This window comes from Triturus cristatus, chromosome 5_2, assembly GCF_964204655.1.
Source record: "Triturus cristatus chromosome 5_2, aTriCri1.1, whole genome shotgun sequence".
NCBI classification, from domain to species: domain Eukaryota; kingdom Metazoa; phylum Chordata; class Amphibia; order Caudata; family Salamandridae; genus Triturus; species Triturus cristatus.
The window spans coordinates 1,066,353,717-1,066,359,328 of NC_140588.1; positions in this window are offsets into that span (position 1 = coordinate 1,066,353,717).

Here is a 5,612-nt window from a genome sequence, read left to right on the forward strand (position 1 = left end):
CCAACTGACCCATGCTCGCGGGCACGGCCATCTTGTTTTCACTTGTCTCGCGGTGCATGATCGCGAGAAGAAAGACGTGATCGCGCGACGAATGACGTTACTGCGGGCGCGAACTGTCGCGAGACAGCGCAAATGGCTACCAACAATCCAACATCTCGTGGAGAACGCGACCGGATCGGGAAAACTTGTCGGCGAACGCGGGGATTCAGGTAAGGCGATCGCGCGCACACGAGAATGTATTATTTTACAGTGCGAGCAAGCAAAAAATTTCTGGTAAAATGCAGATTGCGGAAATTTTGACATTTTCGCGCTCTCCGTGGAACGCAAAAATTTCAAATTATCGCAATTTCCGCGAGCGGAACGGAATTTTAGCCCAGGCCTTCTTTAGGAGGTCTCCTCAAGCGGATACTTTTCATGACTCTACAGATAATGACATTTTTACCAATAGTCTTACCGTTGATGAGGGCATGACCCGCGTAAATAGCAGATCTATAGCAATTGATAGATCCATAACTCAGGCCTCTCTCAAATTGTTCGACAAGGAAATTGACTATGTCAACAATAGGGGCCTCCAAGGGATCCAGGTTCTTTCCAAGAACCAACGTACCCATAGTTTCCAGATATTGTTATATCTATAATACGTGCCTGGTGCCCAAGATTCTCTGAGGAGAGTTGAAGCCGTCTCCGAAAGGCCTGAGATTTCATTGGATCTCCTGACACTTTCCAGGCAAGAAGGGATAAACTCCCGTTCAGAGTTAGGGGATGAATTCGATCGTCTACCTCTGTAAGAAGATCCTCTAGGAAGGAATTAAAAAGGGGGGACTGCAAGTCAGTTCTAGGATGGTCGGGAACCAAGCCTTAGAAGGCCAGAAAGGGGTTATCAATAAGAGGCAACACTGTTCTTGTCTTACCTTCTGTAGGACCCTCGGAATCATGGCAAACGGAGGGAAGGCATAACCTCGGATCTCCTTCCAAGATTGAAGGAAGGCGTTGACTGTAACAATTGCATCATAAATAAAAACATTCTATACAGCATAACAAAGTGCCATGGCAACCAGTTATCTTCCTCTTTTATTCGCTGCTCATGGACAGTTAAGTACAACTTCTTCCTATCTACCATATTTGATGTATTGTGATGTAAATGAATGATCTAATCTTACTATTTTTTGACAGTTTCTTTGGTTTGGTAAGTAACCTTATACTTCTTGATTACGCTTATTAGACAATTTTATATTTTTCAGGTAAGTTTCTTTCTTTTACTCACCCTTTCAATTTATGGTTGGGTTCTTTCCTTTCCTTGCCCTTTTATTTATGCTTAAAGTTAAACTCATTATGAGAATAATTTGTTTACCCTGAGACATCCGCTTTTAACATCGCAGAGATTAACTATTAACGCGAGCCATCTCTAACGGATGATAGACACACTTTAACTTGAGCGTGTCTACCTCCGCTTCCCGCTGATACGGAGATTATCTCTCCGATCGCTTTTGCCCTTTCCCTCATGCAATTTTAATATTGTTTATCCTCAAATAGGATTTACCTCGCGCTGTTCTCTCTCCGGAGCGCGACTGATCCGAACGCGCGCTGCCCTTCCGGGTTGAGGAAATGTGACCTGCTCACAGAAATGAGCAGGGTCTATGCTTTCGATGCCTCCCTTTGGGACCCGCAAGGAAAAATTTACTGCCTGTGAGGCTGAATGAGGGGCTGTTTTCGGCTCACGCTGTACGTCTCCATGCCAACAGAGCCAACGGACTGACTGTTTTATCCCATTCTCGGCGAAAGTGACCGCATTGAGGATTTAAGGACTTCTAAAGGAATTTTAAGTCCTTGCTAGGATTATATTATTTTTCTTACACTAACCCAAAAAAAAAAAAGGGGAAATGTCTGAGAATAATTAAGAAAGAAAGAGTATGCTGTTCCTCCTGGTCAGGGGAGGTTGTGTGAAGTGTACACTCTACCCCAAGGTGAAGACAAAGTGAAAGATAATGTCTAAACAGCCTGAGGACTTGAAGCACGTGGTGGGTGGGGGGACCCACACGGGTGGAACTAAAACCCTCACACACCCAGCAAGCTAGGTGTCATGCTTCATCATCTGGGTTTTGCTCCTCGTCGGGTCGGCGCTGCAATTCCCAACGGGCACCCAAAGATGGGGCTCTTTATCGGAGATCTTTTGTTCCTCGCCGAAAGTTGAGTGCAAGTGAGGGCCAGGTAAGTGTAGACGTTGGTGAGTGTATTTTCAAACAGGGTTGGTTAGTCTGAATAACGAGTTTATTGGGTCAGTAAACCACCCTATTAAAAAACGATATGAGTGGCGGTAGTCTGGACACAGTGGGTCAAAGACTCGCTCCGCTCAACTCAGATGGTCAACATGTTTCTCGCCTAATGGTCAGGAGGATCCCACGGCAATTCATCAGGACCAATGTGGTGTAAACTATCTACAAACGTGAGGGTGTATAACAGGATATCAAATTATTGTGTTTGTGCCTGGACAAATCTACCCTAAGAAAGTGTGGAAAACTCTAACACTTCCGCATAGGAGTGGCCTAAAGGAAAGGGAGAGAAGAAACATAACAGGCCAACACAAAACATTAAAAAAACACTTTGTCGTTAATATACATGATAATATGGATCCGAAGACTCCTCGTATGCATGTCCTGTACATGAAGCAATTGCGCTCGAATATAGTGATCATGCATAAGTGGATGCAGTGTCAAACAACGTGTCAAGTGATCTAAAAGACTTCAATCCAGGGCATCCTGAATTATAGTACCGAGGTCTAAAACGCTCACCTAAGGATTGAGCTAGTGCCGCTCCAGTCGGTGCGTGGCGAGCCTCTTGGGATGGCGTAGTAGCCTGCTGTAATGTGCATTAAAACAAGAGACTAAACTAGGTAGGTATATAAATACAATACACCTGCTGGGTGCTAGGTGCTGTCAAGGGAACAGGTAGGCACGATCCCCCGGATCCCCGGCAAACTGGGAACCACCGCTCGAGGAACGATCCACCCCTGAGCCTAATGTGCCGCCCACAGAAGTCGGCAGCCCATGTCAGCGTTAGGGTCGGTCAGTCACATGAACAGCGGTCACCCGTCTACCAGCGTCTAGGGAGTCCCAGACCGTTCGATCATTGTTACGTGATCCAGGTAGTAGTTTACTTACGGTTCTGTTGCCCAAGGGTGGTTTGTAAACCTACCCCGCTCCGCCGAAACCGGGAAGTGGTGTTCACTATCCAATGCTCCAATAAGAACCGTTTCGGTCAAGTGTAGGCGTACACTGATTGGGCGTCTAGTGTCAAGTGACTCGTGTCGGAAGACCCACCCAAGCATTGTAACTATGGGCGCCATCTTGGAACGGGGTACTGAATCAGTATCAGGTCGCAGTTGGTAACTATCAGGGGCTCAAAGGACCCCAGAAGGAGTAATAATACTCACTTCACTATGGTCCTGTGTTGTATACTATATAGGGTATAGGTCAACTCGACAGAGTAGGTAATGTGGGTTGTATGCATCGTGGAAAGGACCATGTAATGCGAGTTGGACCAAGGTATCTCCGGAGTTATTGTTATACTGTTCACGCACCAGGGGAGTCCAATTATTGGTGCGGGACATTCGGGGGTCACTTCCGTGACAGTAAATAATTCAGTCCACCCATTATCTATCAGGGGCGGTACAGGGCTGTAGGGTCATTGACAATACTGTGGAAGAGTGTTGATATATCAGTGTGTTAGTGTACCCCACGGTATATCGTCATTCAAACCTCTCCTATCAGATGAAAGTCTGTACACCCATCTTTGTTCGAGTCTGAACAGTGCTTGTGCTGTAATTCTCGGATGTGACTCCAAAACGACCCATCTAAGGGAGTCTGGTGTATGGTGTAAACTCTTAAAGTGGGTATACAGTTTTGTGGTCTCCTTCAAGCATCTTATATTACTTTTATGCTCGGTGATGCGTGTTTTAATAGCTCGTGTCGTCATCCCTATGTAGATCAGTGTACAGGGGCATTGCAATAGGTAAATGCAGTTGGTGGAGTTACAATTCGTGTGACGTGTCAGTGACCAAGTGAGGGTGTCGGACAAGGTAACCTCCTTGGTAGTGATCGTCTGTTTACAGGACGTACAATTACCACAGGGGAAGTGTCCAACAACTGGTGGAAGCCCCCATAGAGTGCCCTGGGGGTTCTGTATTTCTTTTCTGGCAGGTCTGGTATGGATCAATATGTCTTTCAGATTCTGGGTCCTCTTAAAGGCGAATCTGGGTTGAGGTAAAGAAAGTTCACCAGAAGATAGGATACCCCAGTGTTTTTTGATCACCTTTTTCATTTTATTTGAAGAAGGGGTAAATGAGGTAACGCAGGTCAGGATGTCAGTTTGTTCCCTAGTCCTGGTCTCAAGTAGTGCTTCTCTGGGATTATTCCTAGCGCGTTTCATAGCTCTTGTAATTGTGTTAGTTGGATAACCTCTTTCTTTTAAATTGTTTGCTAGGATATCCGCCTCTTTTTTGTAGTCCACTACTGAGCTACAGTTTCTCCTCACACGGAGAAACTGACCGAAAGGTAAGTTATCCCTCAATGCCTTGGGATGGTGACTGCTGTAAAGCAAGAGGCTATTCCTGTCGGTTGGTTTTTTGTAAAGGCTGGTTGACAGAACCCCAGAAGTCAATCTGATGTCTAGGTCCAGAAATGCTATGTGAGTCGTGGAGATGTGATTAGTAAATTTCAAATAAGGGTTCTGCACATTAATCCATTGACAGAAATCATCACATAGTGTACACGGTCCTTTCCACAAGATGAGGACATCATCTATAAAGCGTCTCCACATGATCAAGTTATCACCAAAAGGATTGGTGGGGCTCCGGATGATCTCCTCTTCGAATGCGGCCATGTAAAGGCAGGCCAGACTAGGGGCAAAGGTACTACCCATTGAAGTACCCTGGCATTGGTGGAATAGCTCATTCCGGAATTCAAAAAAGTTCTCCGTCAATGCCAGGGACGCCAGGTCCATGATGAATGACACAGGTGTGGGTGATGTCCATTCCTCATTGCGTAGGGCCGCTTCAATCACTGTGAGGGTTGCCTGTTGTGGGATATTAGTGTACAAGGCCTCCACATCTAAAGTAACCAGGAGGCTAATCTCCCCATTCGGTTCAAACCCTTCAATAGTTCTGAGGATGTCACTGGTGTCTTTGATATATGACGGTATTTTTTGGACCAGTGGTTGTAGGAAGTGGTCCCCCCTGAAGTCTTGACCTTCGAAAAGGCCATTCTTAAAGATCTAGCTATGGGGCAAGACAGGTCGACTTTTTACAACCTTTCCAAACAGGAAATGGATGCAGCCAGGGCCCTGGCTGACGACCACTCGATCACGATTAAACAGGCAGACAAAGGTGGTGCTACAGTCATCCAGTCCACCTCTGACTACGAGACAGAATGTCGACGGCAACTATGTGATCGGAAGTATTATACACCAATCACAATAGATCCTACACCAAGATTGAAGAATGCCATCACTAGTCTAACTCTTGAGGCAGAGACTAATGATTGGATCACCAAGAAAGAAGCAGATTACCTCAATGTTCGTGATCCTGTAACACCATATTTCTACACGTTGCCCAAGGT